The sequence below is a fragment of the Ascaphus truei genome, chromosome 5 (assembly GCF_040206685.1).
Source record: "Ascaphus truei isolate aAscTru1 chromosome 5, aAscTru1.hap1, whole genome shotgun sequence".
Classification (NCBI taxonomy): Eukaryota; Metazoa; Chordata; class Amphibia; order Anura; family Ascaphidae; genus Ascaphus; species Ascaphus truei.
The window spans coordinates 230,830,806-230,855,283 of NC_134487.1; positions in this window are offsets into that span (position 1 = coordinate 230,830,806).

The window sequence follows — 24,478 nt, forward strand, 5'->3', positions numbered from 1 at the left end:
CGAAGCTACTTTTTGGCTAACTTCTTATAGGAAGGTCTAGGAGCTCTGAAAATGAACGTGCGCGTCTTTCACTCTTCCCGAGGGACTTAGAAGAATTTTGTGATATTTTTTATTAAAATGGTGTATAAGGGTATATATATAAATATATTTTATGCACTGTATATGAGCTGGCGATTTCTAAGTCTGTGGTTCCGAGAGGGGGTAACCAGGCTCACTAATAAAAGTCAAGCCACTTGGCTGCCAGAATGCCCTCCTTCAGCACAGACCAGAAAGGCATTGTGATAAGCGTATCCCCGGTTTAGTCAGGGGTTAATGGGAGTCGTCCCCGTCCCCCCAGTATACGGCCAGAACCATGGACCCGGTACTGGTGGTTCGGACTGTCTCCAACCAGCCATAATGTTGTGACAGTGAAATTATGTCTAAGTCCAGCTTTGGTACATTAGAAGCAACTCTGAAACTTAACCTAAGCGTTTTTCGAAGCTACTTTTTGGCTAACTTCTTATAGGAAGGTCTAGGAGCTCTGAAAATGAACGTTCGTGTCTTTCACTCTTCCCGAGGTACTTAGAATAATTTTGTGATATTTTTTATTAAAATGGTGTATAAGGGTATATATATAAATATATTTTATGCACTGTATATGAGCTGGCGATTTCTAAGTCTGTGGTTCCGAGAGGGGGTAACCAGGCTCACTAATAAAGGTCAAGCCACTTGGCTGCCAGAATGCCCTCCTTCAGCACAGACCAGAAAGGCATTGTGATAAGCGTATCCCCGGTATAGTCAGGGGTTAATGGGAGTCGTCCCCGTCCCCCCAGTATACGGCCAGAACCATGGACCCGGTACTTGTGGTTCGGACTGTCTCCAACCAGCCATAATGTTGTGAGAGTGAAATTATGTCTAAGTCCAGCTTTGGTACATTAGAAGCAACTCTGAAACTTAACCTAAGCGTTTTTCGAAGCTACTTTTTGGCTAACTTCTTATAGGAAGGTCTAGGAGCTCTGAAAATGAACGTGCGCGTCTTTCACTCTTCCCGAGGGACTTAGAAGAATTTTGTGATATTTTTTATTAAAATGGTGTATAAGGGTATATATATAAATATATTTTATGCACTGTATATGAGCTGGCGATTTCTAAGTCTGTGGTTCCGAGAGGGGGTAACCAGGCTCACTAATAAAGGTCAAGCCACTTGGCTGCCAGAATGCCCTGCTTCAGCACAGACCAGAAAGGCATTGTGATAAGCGTATCCCCGGTATAGTCAGGGGTTAATGGGAGTCGTCCCCGTCCCCCCAGTATACGGCCAGAACCATGGACCCGGTACTTGTGGTTCGGACTGTCTCCAACCAGCCATAATGTTGTGAGAGTGAAATTATGTCTAAGTCCAGCTTTGGTACATTAGAAGCAACTCTGAAACTTAACCTAAGCGTTTTTCGAAGCTACTTTTTGGCTAACTTCTTATAGGAAGGTCTAGGAGCTCTGAAAATGAACGTGCGCGTCTTTCACTCTTCCCGAGGGACTTAGAAGAATTTTGTGATATTTTTTATTAAAATGGTGTATAAGGGTATATATATAAATATATTTTATGCACTGTATATGAGCTGGCGATTTCTAAGTCTGTGGTTCCGAGAGGGGGTAACCAGGCTCACTAATAAAAGTCAAGCCACTTGGCTGCCAGAATGCCCTCCTTCAGCACAGACCAGAAAGGCATTGTGATAAGCGTATCCCCGGTTTAGTCAGGGGTTAATGGGAGTCGTCCCCGTCCCCCCAGTATACGGCCAGAACCATGGACCCGGTACTGGTGGTTCGGACTGTCTCCAACCAGCCATAATGTTGTGACAGTGAAATTATGTCTAAGTCCAGCTTTGGTACATTAGAAGCAACTCTGAAACTTAACCTAAGCGTTTTTCGAAGCTACTTTTTGGCTAACTTCTTATAGGAAGGTCTAGGAGCTCTGAAAATGAACGTGCGTGTCTTTCACTCTTCCCGAGGTACTTAGAATAATTTTGTGATATTTTTTATTAAAATGGTGTATAAGGGTATATATATAAATATATTTTATGCACTGTATATGAGCTGGCGATTTCTAAGTCTGTGGTTCCGAGAGGGGGTAACCAGGCTCACTAATAAAGGTCAAGCCACTTGGCTGCCAGAATGCCCTCCTTCAGCACAGACCAGAAAGGCATTGTGATAAGCGTATCCCCGGTATAGTCAGGGGTTAATGGGAGTCGTCCCCGTCCCCCCAGTATACGGCCAGAACCATGGACCCGGTACTTGTGGTTCGGACTGTCTCCAACCAGCCATAATGTTGTGAGAGTGAAATTATGTCTAAGTCCAGCTTTGGTACATTAGAAGCAACTCTGAAACTTAACCTAAGCGTTTTTCGAAGCTACTTTTTGGCTAACTTCTTATAGGAAGGTCTAGGAGCTCTGAAAATGAACGTGCGCGTCTTTCACTCTTCCCGAGGGACTTAGAAGAATTTTGTGATATTTTTTATTAAAATGGTGTATAAGGGTATATATATAAATATATTTTATGCACTGTATATGAGCTGGCGATTTCTAAGTCTGTGGTTCCGAGAGGGGGTAACCAGGCTCACTAATAAAGGTCAAGCCACTTGGCTGCCAGAATGCCCTCCTTCAGCACAGACCAGAAAGGCATTGTGATAAGCGTATCCCCGGTATAGTCAGGGGTTAATGGGAGTCGTCCCCGTCCCCCCAGTATACGGCCAGAACCATGGACCCGGTACTGGTGGTTCGGACTGTCTCCAACCAGCCATAATGTTGTGACAGTGAAATTATGTCTAAGTCCAGCTTTGGTACATTAGAAGCAACTCTGAAACTTAACCTAAGCGTTTTTCGAAGCTACTTTTTGGCTAACTTCTTATAGGAAGGTCTAGGAGCTCTGAAAATGAACGTGCGTGTCTTTCACTCTTCCCGAGGTACTTAGAATTATTTTGTGATATTTTTTATTAAAATGGTGTATAAGGGTATATATATATAAATATATTTTATGCACTGTATATGAGCTGGCGATTTCTAAGTCTGTGGTTCCGAGAGGGGGTAACCAGGCTCACTAATAAAGGTCAAGCCACTTGGCTGCCAGAATGCCCTCCTTCAGCACAGACCAGAAAGGCATTGTGATAAGCGTATCCCCGGTATAGTCAGGGGTTAATGGGAGTCGTCCCCGTCCCCCCAGTATACGGCCAGAACCATGGACCCGGTACTTGTGGTTCGGACTGTCTCCAACCAGCCATAATGTTGTGAGAGTGAAATTATGTCTAAGTCCAGCTTTGGTACATTAGAAGCAACTATGAAACTTAACCTAAGCGTTTTTCGAAGCTACTTTTTGGCTAACTTCTTATAGGAAGGTCTAGGAGCTCTGAAAATGAACGTGCGCGTCTTTCACTCTTCCCGAGGGACTTAGAAGAATTTTGTGATATTTTTTATTAAAATGGTGTATAAGGGTATATATATAAATATATTTTATGCACTGTATATGAGCTGGCGATTTCTAAGTCTGTGGTTCCGAGAGGGGGTAACCAGGCTCACTAATAAAGGTCAAGCCACTTGGCTGCCAGAATGCCCTCCTTCAGCACAGACCAGAAAGGCATTGTGATAAGCGTATCCCCGGTATAGTCAGGGGTTAATGGGAGTCGTCCCCGTCCCCCCAGTATACGGCCAGAACCATGGACCCGGTACTTGTGGTTCGGACTGTCTCCAACCAGCCATAATGTTGTGAGAGTGAAATTATGTCTAAGTCCAGCTTTGGTACATTAGAAGCAACTCTGAAACTTAACCTAAGCGTTTTTCGAAGCTACTTTTTGGCTAACTTCTTATAGGAAGGTCTAGGAGCTCTGAAAATGAACGTGCGCGTCTTTCACTCTTCCCGAGGGACTTAGAAGAATTTTGTGATATTTTTTATTAAAATGGTGTATAAGGGTATATATATAAATATATTTTATGCACTGTATATGAGCTGGCGATTTCTAAGTCTGTGGTTCCGAGAGGGGGTAACCAGGCTCACTAATAAAGGTCAAGCCACTTGGCTGCCAGAATGCCCTGCTTCAGCACAGACCAGAAAGGCATTGTGATAAGCGTATCCCCGGTATAGTCAGGGGTTAATGGGAGTCGTCCCCGTCCCCCCAGTATACGGCCAGAACCATGGACCCGGTACTTGTGGTTCGGACTGTCTCCAACCAGCCATAATGTTGTGAGAGTGAAATTATGTCTAAGTCCAGCTTTGGTACATTAGAAGCAACTCTGAAACTTAACCTAAGCGTTTTTCGAAGCTACTTTTTGGCTAACTTCTTATAGGAAGGTCTAGGAGCTCTGAAAATGAACGTGCGCGTCTTTCACTCTTCCCGAGGGACTTAGAAGAATTTTGTGATATTTTTTATTAAAATGGTGTATAAGGGTATATATATAAATATATTTTATGCACTGTATATGAGCTGGCGATTTCTAAGTCTGTGGTTCCGAGAGGGGGTAACCAGGCTCACTAATAAAAGTCAAGCCACTTGGCTGCCAGAATGCCCTCCTTCAGCACAGACCAGAAAGGCATTGTGATAAGCGTATCCCCGGTTTAGTCAGGGGTTAATGGGAGTCGTCCCCGTCCCCCCAGTATACGGCCAGAACCATGGACCCGGTACTGGTGGTTCGGACTGTCTCCAACCAGCCATAATGTTGTGACAGTGAAATTATGTCTAAGTCCAGCTTTGGTACATTAGAAGCAACTCTGAAACTTAACCTAAGCGTTTTTCGAAGCTACTTTTTGGCTAACTTCTTATAGGAAGGTCTAGGAGCTCTGAAAATGAACGTGCGTGTCTTTCACTCTTCCCGAGGTACTTAGAATAATTTTGTGATATTTTTTATTAAAATGGTGTATAAGGGTATATATATAAATATATTTTATGCACTGTATATGAGCTGGCGATTTCTAAGTCTGTGGTTCCGAGAGGGGGTAACCAGGCTCACTAATAAAGGTCAAGCCACTTGGCTGCCAGAATGCCCTCCTTCAGCACAGACCAGAAAGGCATTGTGATAAGCGTATCCCCGGTATAGTCAGGGGTTAATGGGAGTCGTCCCCGTCCCCCCAGTATACGGCCAGAACCATGGACCCGGTACTTGTGGTTCGGACTGTCTCCAACCAGCCATAATGTTGTGAGAGTGAAATTATGTCTAAGTCCAGCTTTGGTACATTAGAAGCAACTCTGAAACTTAACCTAAGCGTTTTTCGAAGCTACTTTTTGGCTAACTTCTTATAGGAAGGTCTAGGAGCTCTGAAAATGAACGTGCGCGTCTTTCACTCTTCCCGAGGGACTTAGAAGAATTTTGTGATATTTTTTATTAAAATGGTGTATAAGGGTATATATATAAATATATTTTATGCACTGTATATGAGCTGGCGATTTCTAAGTCTGTGGTTCCGAGAGGGGGTAACCAGGCTCACTAATAAAGGTCAAGCCACTTGGCTGCCAGAATGCCCTCCTTCAGCACAGACCAGAAAGGCATTGTGATAAGCGTATCCCCGGTATAGTCAGGGGTTAATGGGAGTCGTCCCCGTCCCCCCAGTATACGGCCAGAACCATGGACCCGGTACTTGTGTTTCGGACTGTCTCCAACCAGCCATAATGTTGTGAGAGTGAAATTATGTCTAAGTCCAGCTTTGGTACATTAGAAGCAACTCTGAAACTTAACCTAAGCGTTTTTCGAAGCTACTTTTTGGCTAACTTCTTATAGGAAGGTCTAGGAGATCTGAAAATGAACGTGCGCGTCTTTCACTCTTCCCGAGGGACTTAGAAGAATTTTGTGATATTTTTTATTAAAATGGTGTATAAGGGTATATATATAAATATATTTTATGCACTGTATATGAGCTGGCGATTTCTAAGTCTGTGGTTCCGAGAGGGGGTAACCAGGCTCACTAATAAAAGTCAAGCCACTTGGCTGCCAGAATGCCCTGCTTCAGCACAGACCAGAAAGGCATTGTGATAAGCGTATCCCCGGTATAGTCAGGGGTTAATGGGAGTCGTCCCCGTCCCCCCTGTATACGGCCAGAACCATGGACCCGGTACTGGTGGTTCGGACTGTCTCCAACCAGCCATAATGTTGTGACAGTGAAATTATGTCTAAGTCCAGCTTTGGTACATTAGAAGCAACTCTGAAACTTAACCTAAGCGTTTTTCGAAGCTACTTTTTGGCTAACTTCTTATAGGAAGGTCTAGGAGATCTGAAAATGAACGTGCGCGTCTTTCACTCTTCCCGAGGGACTTAGAAGAATTTTGTGATATTTTTTATTAAAATGGTGTATAAGGGTATATATATAAATATATTTTATGCACTGTATATGAGCTGGCGATTTCTAAGTCTGTGGTTCCGAGAGGGGGTAACCAGGCTCACTAATAAAAGTCAAGCCACTTGGCTGCCAGAATGCCCTCCTTCAGCACAGACCAGAAAGGCATTGTGATAAGCGTATCCCCGGTATAGTCAGGGGTTAATGGGAGTCGTCCCCGTCCCCCCAGTATACGGCCAGAACCATGGACCCGGTACTGGTGGTTCGGACTGTCTCCAACCAGCCATAATGTTGTGACAGTGAAATTATGTCTAAGTCCAGCTTTGGTACATTAGAAGCAACTCTGAAACTTAACCTAAGCGTTTTTCGAAGCTACTTTTTGGCTAACTTCTTATAGGAAGGTCTAGGAGCTCTGAAAATGAACGTGCGTGTCTTTCACTCTTCCCGATGTACTTAGAAGAATTTTGTGATATTTTTTATTAAAATGGTGTATAAGGGTATATATATAAATATATTTTATGCACTGTATATGAGCTGGCGATTTCTAAGTCTGTGGTTCCGAGAGGGGTTAACCAGGCTCACTAATAAAGGTCAAGTCACTTGGCTGCCAGAATGCCCTCCTTCAGCACAGACCAGAAAGGCATTGTGATAAGCGTATCCCCGGTATAGTCAGGGGTTATTGGGAGTCGTCCCCGTCCCCCCAGTATACGGCCAGAACCATGGACCCGGTACTTGTGGTTCGGACTGTCTCCAACCAGCCATAATGTTGTGAGAGTGAAATTATGTCTAAGTCCAGCTTTGGTACATTAGAAGCAACTCTGAAACTTAACCTAAGCGTTTTTCGAAGCTACTTTTTGGCTAACTTCTTATAGGAAGGTCTAGGAGCTCTGAAAATGAACGTGCGCGTCTTTCACTCTTCCCGAGGGACTTAGAAGAATTTTGTGATATTTTTTATTAAAATGGTGTATAAGGGTATATATATAAATATATTTTATGCACTGTATATGAGCTGGCGATTTCTAAGTCTGTGGTTAAGAGAGGGGGTAACCAGGCTCACTAATAAAGGTCAAGCCACTTGGCTGCCAGAATGCCCTCCTTCAGCACAGACCAGAAAGGCATTGTGATAAGCGTATCCCCGGTATAGTCAGGGGTTAATGGGAGTCGTCCCCGTCCCCCCAGTATACGGCCAGAACCATGGACCCGGTACTTGTGGTTCGGACTGTCTCCAACCAGCCATAATGTTGTGAGAGTGAAATTATGTCTAAGTCCAGCTTTGGTACATTAGAAGCAACTCTGAAACTTAACCTAAGCGTTTTTCGAAGCTACTTTTTGGCTAACTTCTTATAGGAAGGTCTAGGAGCTCTGAAAATGAACGTGCGCGTCTTTCACTCTTCCCGAGGGACTTAGAAGAATTTTGTGATATTTTTTATTAAAATGGTGTATAAGGGTATATATATAAATATATTTTATGCACTGTATATGAGCTGGCGATTTCTAAGTCTGTTGTTCCGAGAGGGGGTAACCAGGCTCACTAATAAAGGTCAAGCCACTTGGCTGCCAGAATGCCCTCCTTCAGCACAGACCAGAAAGGCATTGTGATAAGCGTATCCCCGGTATAGTCAGGGGTTAATGGGAGTCGTCCCCGTCCCCCCAGTATACGGCCAGAACCATGGACCCGGTACTTGTGGTTCGGACTGTCTCCAACCAGCCATAATGTTGTGAGAGTGAAATTATGTCTAAGTCCAGCTTTGGTACATTAGAAGCAACTCTGAAACTTAACCTAAGCGTTTTTCGAAGCAACTTTTTGGCTAACTTCTTATAGGAAGGTCTAGGAGCTCTGAAAATGAACGTGCGCGTCTTTCACTCTTCCCGAGGGACTTAGAAGAATTTTGTGATATTTTTTATTAAAATGGTGTATAAGGGTATATATATAAATATATTTTATGCACTGTATATGAGCTGGCGATTTCTATGTCTGTGGTTCCGAGAGGGGGTAACCAGGCTCACTAATAAAGGTCAAGCCACTTGGCTGCCAGAATGCCCTCCTTCAGCACAGACCAGAAAGGCATTGTGATAAGCGTATCCCCGGTATAGTCAGGGGTTAATGGGAGTCGTCCCCGTCCCCCCAGTATACGGCCAGAACCATGGACCCGGTACTTGTGGTTCGGACTGTCTCCAACCAGCCATAATGTTGTGAGAGTGAAATTATGTCTAAGTCCAGCTTTGGTACATTAGAAGCAACTCTGAAACTTAACCTAAGCGTTTTTCGTAGCTACTTTTTGGCTAACTTCTTATAGGAAGGTCTAGGAGCTCTGAAAATGAACGTGCGCGTCTTTCACTCTTCCCGAGGGACTTAGAAGAATTTTGTGATATTTTTTATTAAAATGGTGTATAAGGGTATATATATAAATATATTTTATGCACTGTATATGAGCTGGCGATTTCTAAGTCTGTGGTTCCGAGAGGGGGTAACCAGGCTCACTAATAAAGGTCAAGCCACTTGGCTGCCAGAATGCCCTGCTTCAGCACAGACCAGAAAGGCATTGTGATAAGCGTATCCCCGGTATAGTCAGGGGTTAATGGGAGTCGTCCCCGTCCCCCCAGTATACGGCCAGAACCATGGACCCGGTACTTGTGGTTCGGACCCTCTCCAACCAGCCATAATGTTGTGAGAGTGAAATTATATCTAAGTCCAGCTTTGGTACATTAGAAGCAACTCTGAAACTTAACCTAAGCGTTTTTCGAAGCTACTTTTTGGCTAACTTCTTATAGGAAGGTCTAGGAGCTCTGAAAATGAACGTGCGCGTCTTTCACTCTTCCCGAGGGACTTAGAAGAATTTTGTGATTTTTTTTATTAAAATGGTGTATAAGGGTATATATAAATATATTTTATGCACTGTATATGAGCTGGCGATTTCTATGTCTGTGGTTCCGAGAGGGGGTAACCAGGCTCACTAATAAAGGTCAAGCCACTTGGCTGCCAGAATGCCCTGCTTCAGCACAGACCAGAAAGGCATTGTGATAAGCGTATCCCCGGTATAGTCAGGGGTTAATGGGAGTCGTCCCCGTCCCCCCAGTATACGGCCAGAACCATGGACCCGGTACTTGTGGTTCGGACTGTCTCCAACCAGCCATAATGTTGTGAGAGTGAAATTATGTCTAAGTCCAGCTTTGGTACATTAGAAGCAACTCTGAAACTTAACCTAAGCGTTTTTCGAAGCTACTGTACTTTTTGGCTAACTTCTTATAGGAAGGTCTAGGAGCTCTGAAAATGAACGTGCGCGTCTTTCACTCTTCCCGAGGGACTTAGAAGAATTTTGTGATATTTTTTATTAAAATGGTGTATAAGGGTATATATATAAATATATTTTATGCACTGTATATGAGCTGGCGATTTCTAAGTCTGTTGTTCCGAGAGGGGGTAACCAGGCTCACTAATAAAGGTCAAGCCACTTGGCTGCCAGAATGCCCTCCTTCAGCACAGACCAGAAAGGCATTGTGATAAGCGTATCCCCGGTATAGTCAGGGGTTAATGGGAGTCGTCCCCGTCCCCCCAGTATACGGCCAGAACCATGGACCCGGTACTTGTGGTTCGGACTGTCTCCAACCAGCCATAATGTTGTGAGAGTGAAATTATGTCTAAGTCCAGCTTTGGTACATTAGAAGCAACTCTGAAACTTAACCTAAGCGTTTTTCGAAGCAACTTTTTGGCTAACTTCTTATAGGAAGGTCTAGGAGCTCTGAAAATGAACGTGCGCGTCTTTCACTCTTCCCGAGGGACTTAGAAGAATTTTGTGATATTTTTTATTAAAATGGTGTATAAGGGTATATATATAAATATATTTTATGCACTGTATTTGAGCTGGCGATTTCTAAGTCTGTGGTTCCGAGAGGGGGTAACCAGGCTCACTAATAAAGGTCAAGCCACTTGGCTGCCAGAATGCCCTCCTTCAGCACAGACCAGAAAGGCATTGTGATAAGCGTATCCCCGGTATAGTCAGGGGTTAATGGGAGTCGTCCCCGTCCCCCCAGTATACGGCCAGAACCATGGACCCGGTACTTGTGGTTCGGACTGTCTCCAACCAGCCATAATGTTGTGAGAGTGAAATTATGTCTAAGTCCAGCTTTGGTACATTAGAAGCAACTCTGAAACTTAACCTAAGCGTTTTTCGAAGCAACTTTTTGGCTAACTTCTTATAGGAAGGTCTAGGAGCTCTGAAAATGAACGTGCGCGTCTTTCACTCTTCCCGAGGGACTTAGAAGAATTTTGTGATATTTTTTATTAAAATGGTGTATAAGGGTATATATATAAATATATTTTATGCACTGTATATGAGCTGGCGATTTCTATGTCTGTGGTTCCGAGAGGGGGTAACCAGGCTCACTAATAAAGGTCAAGCCACTTGGCTGCCAGAATGCCCTCCTTCAGCACAGACCAGAAAGGCATTGTGATAAGCGTATCCCCGGTATAGTCAGGGGTTAATGGGAGTCGTCCCCGTCCCCCCAGTATACGGCCAGAACCATGGACCCGGTACTTGTGGTTCGGACTGTCTCCAACCAGCCATAATGTTGTGAGAGTGAAATTATGTCTAAGTCCAGCTTTGGTACATTAGAAGCAACTCTGAAACTTAACCTAAGCGTTTTTCGAAGCAACTTTTTGGCTAACTTCTTATAGGAAGGTCTAGGAGCTCTGAAAATGAACGTGCGCGTCTTTCACTCTTCCCGAGGGACTTAGAAGAATTTTGTGATATTTTTTATTAAAATGGTGTATAAGGGTATATATATAAATATATTTTATGCACTGTATATGAGCTGGCGATTTCTATGTCTGTGGTTCCGAGAGGGGGTAACCAGGCTCACTAATAAAGGTCAAGCCACTTGGCTGCCAGAATGCCCTCCTTCAGCACAGACCAGAAAGGCATTGTGATAAGCGTATCCCCGGTATAGTCAGGGGTTAATGGGAGTCGTCCCCGTCCCCCCAGTATACGGCCAGAACCATGGACCCGGTACTTGTGGTTCGGACTGTCTCCAACCAGCCATAATGTTGTGAGAGTGAAATTATGTCTAAGTCCAGCTTTGGTACATTAGAAGCAACTCTGAAACTTAACCTAAGCGTTTTTCGAAGCTACTTTTTGGCTAACTTCTTATAGGAAGGTCTAGGAGCTCTGAAAATGAACGTGCGCGTCTTTCACTCTTCCCGAGGGACTTAGAAGAATTTTGTGATATTTTTTATTAAAATGGTGTATAAGGGTATATATATAAATATATTTTATGCACTGTATATGAGCTGGCGATTTCTAAGTCTGTGGTTCCGAGAGGGGGTAACCAGGCTCACTAATAAAGGTCAAGCCACTTGGCTGCCAGAATGCCCTGCTTCAGCACAGACCAGAAAGGCATTGTGATAAGCGTATCCCCGGTATAGTCAGGGGTTAATGGGAGTCGTCCCCGTCCCCCCAGTATACGGCCAGAACCATGGACCCGGTACTTGTGGTTCGGACCCTCTCCAACCAGCCATAATGTTGTGAGAGTGAAATTATATCTAAGTCCAGCTTTGGTACATTAGAAGCAACTCTGAAACTTAACCTAAGCGTTTTTCGAAGCTACTTTTTGGCTAACTTCTTATAGGAAGGTCTAGGAGCTCTGAAAATGAACGTGCGCGTCTTTCACTCTTCCCGAGGGACTTAGAAGAATTTTGTGATTTTTTTTATTAAAATGGTGTATAAGGGTATATATAAATATATTTTATGCACTGTATATGAGCTGGCGATTTCTATGTCTGTGGTTCCGAGAGGGGGTAACCAGGCTCACTAATAAAGGTCAAGCCACTTGGCTGCCAGAATGCCCTGCTTCAGCACAGACCAGAAAGGCATTGTGATAAGCGTATCCCCGGTATAGTCAGGGGTTAATGGGAGTCGTCCCCGTCCCCCCAGTATACGGCCAGAACCATGGACCCGGTACTTGTGGTTCGGACTGTCTCCAACCAGCCATAATGTTGTGAGAGTGAAATTATGTCTAAGTCCAGCTTTGGTACATTAGAAGCAACTCTGAAACTTAACCTAAGCGTTTTTCGAAGCTACTGTACTTTTTGGCTAACTTCTTATAGGAAGGTCTAGGAGCTCTGAAAATGAACGTGCGCGTCTTTCACTCTTCCCGAGGGACTTAGAAGAATTTTGTGATATTTTTTATTAAAATGGTGTATAAGGGTATATATATAAATATATTTTATGCACTGTATATGAGCTGGCGATTTCTAAGTCTGTTGTTCCGAGAGGGGGTAACCAGGCTCACTAATAAAGGTCAAGCCACTTGGCTGCCAGAATGCCCTCCTTCAGCACAGACCAGAAAGGCATTGTGATAAGCGTATCCCCGGTATAGTCAGGGGTTAATGGGAGTCGTCCCCGTCCCCCCAGTATACGGCCAGAACCATGGACCCGGTACTTGTGGTTCGGACTGTCTCCAACCAGCCATAATGTTGTGAGAGTGAAATTATGTCTAAGTCCAGCTTTGGTACATTAGAAGCAACTCTGAAACTTAACCTAAGCGTTTTTCGAAGCAACTTTTTGGCTAACTTCTTATAGGAAGGTCTAGGAGCTCTGAAAATGAACGTGCGCGTCTTTCACTCTTCCCGAGGGACTTAGAAGAATTTTGTGAAATTTTTTATTAAAATGGTGTATAAGGGTATATATATAAATATATTTTATGCACTGTATTTGAGCTGGCGATTTCTAAGTCTGTGGTTCCGAGAGGGGGTAACCAGGCTCACTAATAAAGGTCAAGCACTTGGCTGCCAGAATGCCCTCCTTCAGCACAGACCAGAAAGGCATTGTGATAAGCGTATCCCCGGTATAGTCAGGGGTTAATGGGAGTCGTCCCCGTCCCCCCAGTATACGGCCAGAACCATGGACCCGGTACTTGTGGTTCGGACTGTCTCCAACCAGCCATAATGTTGTGAGAGTGAAATTATGTCTAAGTCCAGCTTTGGTACATTAGAAGCAACTCTGAAACTTAACCTAAGCGTTTTTCGAAGCAACTTTTTGGCTAACTTCTTATAGGAAGGTCTAGGAGCTCTGAAAATGAACGTGCGCGTCTTTCACTCTTCCCGAGGGACTTAGAAGAATTTTGTGATATTTTTTATTAAAATGGTGTATAAGGGTATATATATAAATATATTTTATGCACTGTATATGAGCTGGCGATTTCTATGTCTGTGGTTCCGAGAGGGGGTAACCAGGCTCACTAATAAAGGTCAAGCCACTTGGCTGCCAGAATGCCCTCCTTCAGCACAGACCAGAAAGGCATTGTGATAAGCGTATCCCCGGTATAGTCAGGGGTTAATGGGAGTCGTCCCCGTCCCCCCAGTATACGGCCAGAACCATGGACCCGGTACTTGTGGTTCGGACTGTCTCCAACCAGCCATAATGTTGTGAGAGTGAAATTATGTCTAAGTCCAGCTTTGGTACATTAGAAGCAACTCTGAAACTTAACCTAAGCGTTTTTCGAAGCTACTTTTTGGCTAACTTCTTATAGGAAGGTCTAGGAGCTCTGAAAATGAACGTGCGCGTCTTTCACTCTTCCCGAGGGACTTAGAAGAATTTTGTGATATTTTTTATTAAAATGGTGTATAAGGGTATATATATAAATATATTTTATGCACTGTATATGAGCTGGCGATTTCTAAGTCTGTGGTTCCGAGAGGGGGTAACCAGGCTCACTAATAAAGGTCAAGCCACTTGGCTGCCAGAATGCCCTGCTTCAGCACAGACCAGAAAGGCATTGTGATAAGCGTATCCCCGGTATAGTCAGGGGTTAATGGGAGTCGTCCCCGTCCCCCCAGTATACGGCCAGAACCATGGACCCGGTACTTGTGGTTCGGACCCTCTCCAACCAGCCATAATGTTGTGAGAGTGAAATTATATCTAAGTCCAGCTTTGGTACATTAGAAGCAACTCTGAAACTTAACCTAAGCGTTTTTCGAAGCTACTTTTTGGCTAACTTCTTATAGGAAGGTCTAGGAGCTCTGAAAATGAACGTGCGCGTCTTTCACTCTTCCCGAGGGACTTAGAAGAATTTTGTGATTTTTTTTATTAAAATGGTGTATAAGGGTATATATAAATATATTTTATGCACTGTATATGAGCTGGCGATTTCTATGTCTGTGGTTCCGAGAGGGGGTAACCAGGCTCACTAATAAAGGTCAAGCCACTTGGCTGCCAGAATGCCCTGCTTCAGCACAGACCAGAAAGGCATTGTGATAAGCGTATCCCCGGTATAGTCAGGGGTTAATGGGAGTCGTCCCCGTCCCCCCAGTATACGGCCAGAACCATGGACCCGGTACTTGTGGTTCGGACTGTCTCCAACCAGCCATAATGTTGTGAGAGTGAAATTATGTCTAAGTCCAGCTTTGGTACATTAGAAGCAACTCTGAAACTTAACCTAAGCGTTTTTCGAAGCAACTTTTTGGCTAACTTCTTATAGGAAGGTCTAGGAGCTCTGAAAATGAACGTGCGCGTCTTTCACTCTTCCCGAGGGACTTAGAAGAATTTTGTGATATTTTTTATTAAAATGGTGTATAAGGGTATATATATAAATATATTTTATGCACTGTATATGAGCTGGCGATTTCTATGTCTGTGGTTCCGAGAGGGGGTAACCAGGCTCACTAATAAAGGTCAAGCCACTTGGCTGCCAGAATGCCCTCCTTCAGCACAGACCAGAAAGGCATTGTGATAAGCGTATCCCCGGTATAGTCAGGGGTTAATGGGAGTCGTCCCCGTCCCCCCAGTATACGGCCAGAACCATGGACCCGGTACTTGTGGTTCGGACTGTCTCCAACCAGCCATAATGTTGTGAGAGTGAAATTATGTCTAAGTCCAGCTTTGGTACATTAGAAGCAACTCTGAAACTTAACCTAAGCGTTTTTCGAAGCTACTTTTTGGCTAACTTCTTATAGGAAGGTCTAGGAGCTCTGAAAATGAACGTGCGCGTCTTTCACTCTTCCCGAGGGACTTAGAAGAATTTTGTGATATTTTTTATTAAAATGGTGTATAAGGGTATATATATAAATATATTTTATGCACTGTATATGAGCTGGCGATTTCTAAGTCTGTGGTTCCGAGAGGGGGTAACCAGGCTCACTAATAAAGGTCAAGCCACTTGGCTGCCAGAATGCCCTGCTTCAGCACAGACCAGAAAGGCATTGTGATAAGCGTATCCCCGGTATAGTCAGGGGTTAATGGGAGTCGTCCCCGTCCCCCCAGTATACGGCCAGAACCATGGACCCGGTACTTGTGGTTCGGACCCTCTCCAACCAGCCATAATGTTGTGAGAGTGAAATTATATCTAAGTCCAGCTTTGGTACATTAGAAGCAACTCTGAAACTTAACCTAAGCGTTTTTCGAAGCTACTTTTTGGCTAACTTCTTATAGGAAGGTCTAGGAGCTCTGAAAATGAACGTGCGCGTCTTTCACTCTTCCCGAGGGACTTAGAAGAATTTTGTGATTTTTTTTATTAAAATGGTGTATAAGGGTATATATAAATATATTTTATGCACTGTATATGAGCTGGCGATTTCTATGTCTGTGGTTCCGAGAGGGGGTAACCAGGCTCACTAATAAAGGTCAAGCCACTTGGCTGCCAGAATGCCCTGCTTCAGCACAGACCAGAAAGGCATTGTGATAAGCGTATCCCCGGTATAGTCAGGGGTTAATGGGAGTCGTCCCCGTCCCCCCAGTATACGGCCAGAACCATGGACCCGGTACTTGTGGTTCGGACTGTCTCCAACCAGCCATAATGTTGTGAGAGTGAAATTATGTCTAAGTCCAGCTTTGGTACATTAGAAGCAACTCTGAAACTTAACCTAAGCGTTTTTCGAAGCTACTTTTTGGCTAACTTCTTATAGGAAGGTCTAGGAGCTCTGAAAATGAACGTGCGCGTCTTTCACTCTTCCCGAGGGACTTAGAAGAATTTTGTGATATTTTTTATTAAAATGGTGTATAAGGGTATATATATAAATATATTTTATGCACTGTATATGAGCTGGCGATTTCTAAGTCTGTTGTTCCGAGAGGGGGTAACCAGGCTCACTAATAAAGGTCAAGCCACTTGGCTGCCAGAATGCCCTCCTTCAGCACAGACCAGAAAGGCATTGTGATAAGCGTATCCCCGGTATAGTCAGGGGTTAATGGGAGTCGTCCCCGTCCCCCCAGTATACGGCCAGAACCATGGACCCGGTACTTGTGGTTCGGACTGTCTCCAACCAGCCATAATGTTGTGAGAGTGAAATTATGTCTAAGTCCAGCTTTGGTACATTAGAAGCAACTCTGAAACTTAACCTAAGCGTTTTTCGAAGCAACTTTTTGGCTAACTTCTTATAGGAAGGTCTAGGAGCTCTGAAAATGAACGTGCGCGTCTTTCACTCTTCCCGAGGGACTTAGAAGAATTTTGTGAAATTTTTTATTAAAATGGTGTATAAGGGTATATATATAAATATATTTTATGCACTGTATTTGAGCTGGCGATTTCTAAGTCTGTGGTTCCGAGAGGGGGTAACCAGGCTCACTAATAAAGGTCAAGCCACTTGGCTGCCAGAATGCCCTCCTTCAGCACAGACCAGAAAGGCATTGTGATAAGCGTATCCCCGGTATAGTCAGGGGTTAATGGGAGTCGTCCCCGTCCCCCCAGTATACGGCCAGAACCATGGACCCGGTACTTGTGGTTCGGACTGTCTCCAACCAGCCATAATGTTGTGAGAGTGAAATTATGTCTAAGTCCAGCTTTGGTACATTAGAAGCAACTCTGAAACTTAACCTAAGCGTTTTTCGAAGCAACTTTTTGGCTAACTTCTTATAGGAAGGTCTAGGAGCTCTGAAAATGAACGTGCGCGTCTTTCACTCTTCCCGAGGGACTTAGAAGAATTTTGTGATATTTTTTATTAAAATGGTGTATAAGGGTATATATATAAATATATTTTATGCACTGTATATGAGCTGGCGATTTCTATGTCTGTGGTTCCGAGAGGGGGTAACCAGGCTCACTAATAAAGGTCAAGCCACTTGGCTGCCAGAATGCCCTCCTTCAGCACAGACCAGAAAGGCATTGTGATAAGCGTATCCCCGGTATAGTCAGGGGTTAATGGGAGTCGTCCCCGTCCCCCCAGTATACGGCCAGAACCATGGACCCGGTACTTGTGGTTCGGACTGTCTCCAACCAGCCATAATGTTGTGAGAGTGAAATTATGTCTAAGTCCAGCTTTGGTACATTAGAAGCAACTCTGAAACTTAACCTAAGCGTTTTTCGAAGCTACTTTTTGGCTAACTTCTTATAGGAAGGTCTAGGAGCTCTGAAAATGAACGTGCGCGTCTTTCACTCTTCCCGAGGGACTTAGAAGAATTTTGTGATATTTTTTATTAAAATGGTGTATAAGGGTATATATATAAATATATTTTATGCACTGTATATGAGCTGGCGATTTCTAAGTCTGTGGTTCCGAGAGGGGGTAACCAGGCTCACTAATAAAGGTCAAGCCACTTGGCTGCCAGAATGCCCTGCTTCAGCACAGACCAGAAAGGCATTGTGATAAGCGTATCCCCGGTATAGTCAGGGGTTAATGGGAGTCGTCCCCGTCCCCCCAGTATACGGCCAGAACCATGGACCCGGTACTTGTGGTTCGGACCCTCTCCAACCAGCCATAATGTTGTGAGAGTGAAATTATATCTAAGTCCAGCTTTGGTACATTAGAAGCAACTCTGAAACTTAACCTAAGCGTTTTTCGAAGCTACTTTTTGGCTAACTTCTTATAGGAAGGTCTAGGAGCTCTGAAAATGAACGTGCGCGTCTTTCACTCTTCCCGAGGGACTTAGAAGAATTTTGTGATTTTTTTTATTAAAATGGTGTATAAGGGTATATATAAATATATTTTATGCACTGTATATGAGCTGGCGATTTCTATGTCTGTGGTTCCGAGAGGGGGTAACCAGGCTCACTAATAAAGGTCAAGCCACTTGGCTGCCAGAATGCCCTGCTTCAGCACAGACCAGAAAGGCATTGTGATAAGCGTATCCCCGGTATAGTCAGGGGTTAATGGGAGTCGTCCCCGTCCCCCCAGTATACGGCCAGAACCATGGACCCGGTACTTGTGGTTCGGACTGTCTCCAACCAGCCATAATGTTGTGAGAGTGAAATTATGTCTAAGTCCAGCTTTGGTACATTAGAAGCAACTCTGAAACTTAACCTAAGCGTTTTTCGAAGCAACTTTTTGGCTAACTTCTTATAGGAAGGTCTAGGAGCTCTGAAAATGAACGTGCGCGTCTTTCACTCTTCCCGAGGGACTTAGAAGAATTTTGTGATATTTTTTATTAAAATGGTGTATAAGGGTATATATATAAATATATTTTATGCACTGTATATGAGCTGGCGATTTCTATGTCTGTGGTTCCGAGAGGGGGTAACCAGGCTCACTAATAAAGGTCAAGCCACTTGGCTGCCAGAATGCCCTCCTTCAGCACAGACCAGAAAGGCATTGTGATAAGCGTATCCCCGGTATAGTCAGGGGTTAATGGGAGTCGTCCCCGTCCCCCCAGTATACGGCCAGAACCATGGACCCGGTACTTGTGGTTCGGACTGTCTCCAACCAGCCATAATGTTGTGAGAGTGAAATTATGTCTAAGTCCAGCTTTGGTACATTAGAAGCAACTCTGAAACTTAACCTAAGCGTTTTTCGAAGCTACTTTTTGGCTAACTTCTTATAGGAAGGTCTAGGAGCTCTGAAAATGAACGTGCGCGTCTTTCACTCTTCCCGAGGGACTTAGAAGAATTTTGTGATATTTTTTATTAAAATGGTGTATAAGGGTATATATATAAATATATTTTATGCACTGTATATGAGCTGGCGATTTCTAAGTCTGTGGTTCCGAGAGGGGGTAACCAGGCTCACTAATAAAGGTCAAGCCACTTGGCTGCCAGAATGCCCTGCTTCAGCACAGACCAGAAAGGCATTGTGATAAGCGTATCCCCGGTATAGTCAGGGGTTAATGGGAGTCGTCCCCGTCCCCCCAGTATACGGCCAGAACCATGGACCCGGTACTTGTGGTTCGGACCCTCTCCAACCAGCCATAATGTTGTGAGAGTGAAATTATATCTAAGTCCAGCTTTGGTACATTAGAAGCAACTCTGAAACTTAACCTAAGCGTTTTTCGAAGCTACTTTTTGGCTAACTTCTTATAGGAAGGTCTAGGAGCTCTGAAAATGAACGTGCGCGTCTTTCACTCTTCCCGAGGGACTTAGAAGAATTTTGTGATTTTTTTTATTAAAATGGTGTATAAGGGTATATATAAATATATTTTATGCACTGTATATGAGCTGGCGATTTCTATGTCTGTGGTTCCGAGAGGGGGTAACCAGGCTCACTAATAAAGGTCAAGCCACTTGGCTGCCAGAATGCCCTGCTTCAGCACAGACCAGAAAGGCATTGTGATAAGCGTATCCCCGGTATAGTCAGGGGTTAATGGGAGTCGTCCCCGTCCCCCCAGTATACGGCCAGAACCATGGACCCGGTACTTGTGGTTCGGACTGTCTCCAACCAGCCATAATGTTGTGAGAGTGAAATTATGTCTAAGTCCAGCTTTGGTACATTAGAAGCAACTCTGAAACTTAACCTAAGCGTTTTTCGAAGCTACTTTTTGGCTAACTTCTTATAGGAAGGTCTAGGAGCTCTGAAAATGAACGTGCGCGTCTTTCACTCTTCCCGAGGGACTTAGAAGAATTTTGTGATATTTTTTATTAAAATGGTGTATAAGGGTATATATATAAATATATTTTATGCACTGTATATGAGCTGGCGATTTCTAAGTCTGTTGTTCCGAGAGGGGGTAACCAGGCTCACTAATAAAGGTCAAGCCACTTGGCTGCCAGAATGCCCTCCTTCAGCACAGACCAGAAAGGCATTGTGATAAGCGTATCCCCGGTATAGTCAGGGGTTAATGGGAGTCGTCCCCGTCCCCCCAGTATACGGCCAGAACCATGGACCCGGTACTTGTGGTTCGGACTGTCTCCAACCAGCCATAATGTTGTGAGAGTGAAATTATGTCTAAGTCCAGCTTTGGTACATTAGAAGCAACTCTGAAACTTAACCTAAGCGTTTTTCGAAGCAACTTTTTGGCTAACTTCTTATAGGAAGGTCTAGGAGCTCTGAAAATGAACGTGCGCGTCTTTCACTCTTCCCGAGGGACTTAGAAGAATTTTGTGATATTTTTTATTAAAATGGTGTATAAGGGTATATATATAAATATATTTTATGCACTGTATTTGAGCTGGCGATTTCTAAGTCTGTGGTTCCGAGAGGGGGTAACCAGGCTCACTAATAAAGGTCAAGCCACTTGGCTGCCAGAATGCCCTCCTTCAGCACAGACCAGAAAGGCATTGTGATAAGCGTATCCCCGGTATAGTCAGGGGTTAATGGGAGTCGTCCCCGTCCCCCCAGTATACGGCCAGAACCATGGACCCGGTACTTGTGGTTCGGACTGTCTCCAACCAGCCATAATGTTGTGAGAGTGAAATTATGTCTAAGTCCAGCTTTGGTACATTAGAAGCAACTCTGAAACTTAACCTAAGCGTTTTTCGAAGCAACTTTTTGGCTAACTTCTTATAGGAAGGTCTAGGAGCTCTGAAAATGAACGTGCGCGTTTTTCACTCTTCCCGAGGGACTTAGAAGAATTTTGTGATATTTTTTATTAAAATGGTGTATAAGGGTATATATATAAATATATTTTATGCACTGTATATGAGCTGGCGATTTCTAAGTCTGTGGTTCCGAGAGGGGGTAACCAGGCTCACTAATAAAAGTCAAGCCACTTGGCTGCCAGAATGCCCTCCTTCAGCACAGACCAGAAAGGCATTGTGATAAGCGTATCCCCGGTTTAGTCAGGGGTTAATGGGAGTCGTCCCCGTCCCCCCAGTATACGGCCAGAACCATGGACCCGGTACTGGTGGTTCGGACTGTCTCCAACCAGCCATAATGTTGTGACAGTGAAATTATGTCTAAGTCCAGCTTTGGTACATTAGAAGCAACTCTGAAACTTAACCTAAGCGTTTTTCGAAGCTACTTTTTGGCTAGCTTCTTATAGGAAGGTCTAGGAGCTCTGAAAATGAACGTGCGTGTCTTTCACTCTTCCCGAGGTACTTAGAATTATTTTGTGATATTTTTTATTAAAATGGTGTATAAGGGTATATATATATAAATATATTTTATGCACTGTATATGAGCTGGCGATTTCTAAGTCTGTGGTTCCGAGAGGGGGTAACCAGGCTCACTAATAAAGGTCAAGCCACTTGGCTGCCAGAATGCCCTCCTTCAGCACAGACCAGAAAGGCATTGTGATAAGCGTATCCCCGGTATAGTCAGGGGTTAATGGGAGTCGTCCCCGTCCCCCCAGTATACGGCCAGAACCATGGACCCGGTACTTGTGGTTCGGACTGTCTCCAACCAGCCATAATGTTGTGAGAGTGAAATTATGTCTAAGTCCAGCTTTGGTACATTAGAAGCAACTCTGAAACTTAACCTAAGCGTTTTTCGAAGCTACTTTTTGGCTAACTTCTTATAGGAAGGTCTAGGAGCTCTGAAAATGAACGTGCGCGTCTTTCACTCTTCCCGAGGGACTTAGAAGAATTTTGTGATATTTTTTATTAAAATGGTGTATAAGGGTATATATATAAATATATTTTATGCACTGTATATGAGCTGGCGATTTCTAAGTCTGTGGTTCCGAGAGGGGGTAACCAGGCTCACTAATAAAGGTCAAGCCACTTGGCTGCCAGAATGCCCTGCTTCAGCACAGACCAGAAAGGCATTGTGATAAGCGTATCCCCGGTATAGTCAGGGGTTAATGGGAGTCGTCCCCGTCCCCCCAGTATACGGCCAGAACCATGGACCCGGTACTTGTGGTTCGGACTGTCTCCAACCAGCCATAATGTTGTGAGAGTGAAATTATGTCTAAGTCCAGCTTTGGTACATTAGAAGCAACTCTGAAACTTAACCTAAGCGTTTTTCGAAGCTACTTTTTGGCTAACTTCTTATAGGAAGGTCTAGGAGCTCTGAAAATGAACGTGCGCGTCTTTCACTCTTCCCGAGGGACTTAGAAGAATTTTGTGATATTTTTTATTAAAATGGTGTATAAGGGTATATATATAAATATATTTTATGCACTGTATATGAGCTGGCGATTTCTAAGTCTGTGGTTCCGAGAGGGGGTAACCAGGCTCACTAATAAAAGTCAAGCCACTTGGCTGCCAGAATGCCCTCCTTCAGCACAGACCAGAAAGGCATTGTGATAAGCGTATCCCCGGTTTAGTCAGGGGTTAATGGGAGTCGTCCCCGTCCCCCCAGTATACGGCCAGAACCATGGACCCGGTACTGGTGGTTCGGACTGTCTCCAACCAGCCATAATGTTGTGACAGTGAAATTATGTCTAAGTCCAGCTTTGGTACATTAGAAGCAACTCTGAAACTTAACCTAAGCGTTTTTCGAAGCTACTTTTTGGCTAACTTCTTATAGGAAGGTCTAGGAGCTCTGAAAATGAACGTGCGTGTCTTTCACTCTTCCCGAGGTACTTAGAATAATTTTGTGATATTTTTTATTAAAATGGTGTATAAGGGTATATATATAAATATATTTTATGCACTGTATATGAGCTGGCGATTTCTAAGTCTGTGGTTCCGAGAGGGGGTAACCAGGCTCACTAATAAAGGTCAAGCCACTTGGCTGCCAGAATGCCCTGCTTCAGCACAGACCAGAAAGGCATTGTGATAAGCGTATCACCGGTATAGTCAGGGGTTAATGGGAGTCGTCCCCGTCCCCCCAGTATACGGCCAGAACCATGGACCCGGTACTTGTGGTTCGGACTGTCTCCAACCAGCCATAATGTAGTGAGAGTGAAATTATGTCTAAGTCCAGCTTTGGTACATTAGAAGCAACTCTGAAACTTAACCTAAGCGTTTTTCGAAGCTACTTTTTGGCTAACTTCTTATAGGAAGGTCTAGGAGCTCTGAAAATGAATGTGCGCGTCTTTCACTCTTCCCGAGGGACTTAGAAGAATTTTGTGATATTTTTTATTAAAATGGTGTATAAGGGTATATATATAAATATATTTTATGCACTGTATATGAGCTGGCGATTTCTAAGTCTGTGGTTCCGAGAGGGGGTAACCAGGCTCACTAATAAAAGTCAAGCCACTTGGCTGCCAGAATGCCCTCCTTCAGCACAGACCAGAAAGGCATTGTGATAAGCGTATCCCCGGTTTAGTCAGGGGTTAATGGGAGTCGTCCCCGTCCCCCCAGTATACGGCCAGAACCATGGACCCGGTACTGGTGGTTCGGACTGTCTCCAACCAGCCATAATGTTGTGACAGTGAAATTATGTCTAAGTCCAGCTTTGGTACATTAGAAGCAACTCTGAAACTTAACCTAAGCGTTTTTCGAAGCTACTTTTTGGCTAACTTCTTATAGGAAGGTCTAGGAGCTCTGAAAATGAACGTGCGTGTCTTTCACTCTTCCCGAGGTACTTAGAATAATTTTGTGATATTTTTTATTAAAATGGTGTATAAGGGTATATATATAAATATATTTTATGCACTGTATATGAGCTGGCGATTTCTAAGTCTGTGGTTCCGAGAGGGGGTAACCAGGCTCACTAATAAAGGTCAAGCCACTTGGCTGCCAGAATGCCCTCCTTCAGCACAGACCAGAAAGGCATTGTGATAAGCGTATCCCCGGTATAGTCAGGGGTTAATGGGAGTCGTCCCCGTCCCCCCAGTATACGGCCAGAACCATGGACCCGGTACTTGTGGTTCGGACTGTCTCCAACCAGCCATAATGTTGTGAGAGTGAAATTATGTCTAAGTCCAGCTTTGGTACATTAGAAGCAACTCTGAAACTTAACCTAAGCGTTTTTCGAAGCTACTTTTTGGCTAACTTCTTATAGGAAGGTCTAGGAGCTCTGAAAATGAACGTGCGCGTCTTTCACTCTTCCCGAGGGACTTAGAAGAATTTTGTGATATTTTTTATTAAAATGGTGTATAAGGGTATATATATAAATATATTTTATGCACTGTATATGAGCTGGCGATTTCTAAGTCTGTGGTTCCGAGAGGGGGTAACCAGGCTCACTAATAAAGGTCAAGCCACTTGGCTGCCAGAATGCCCT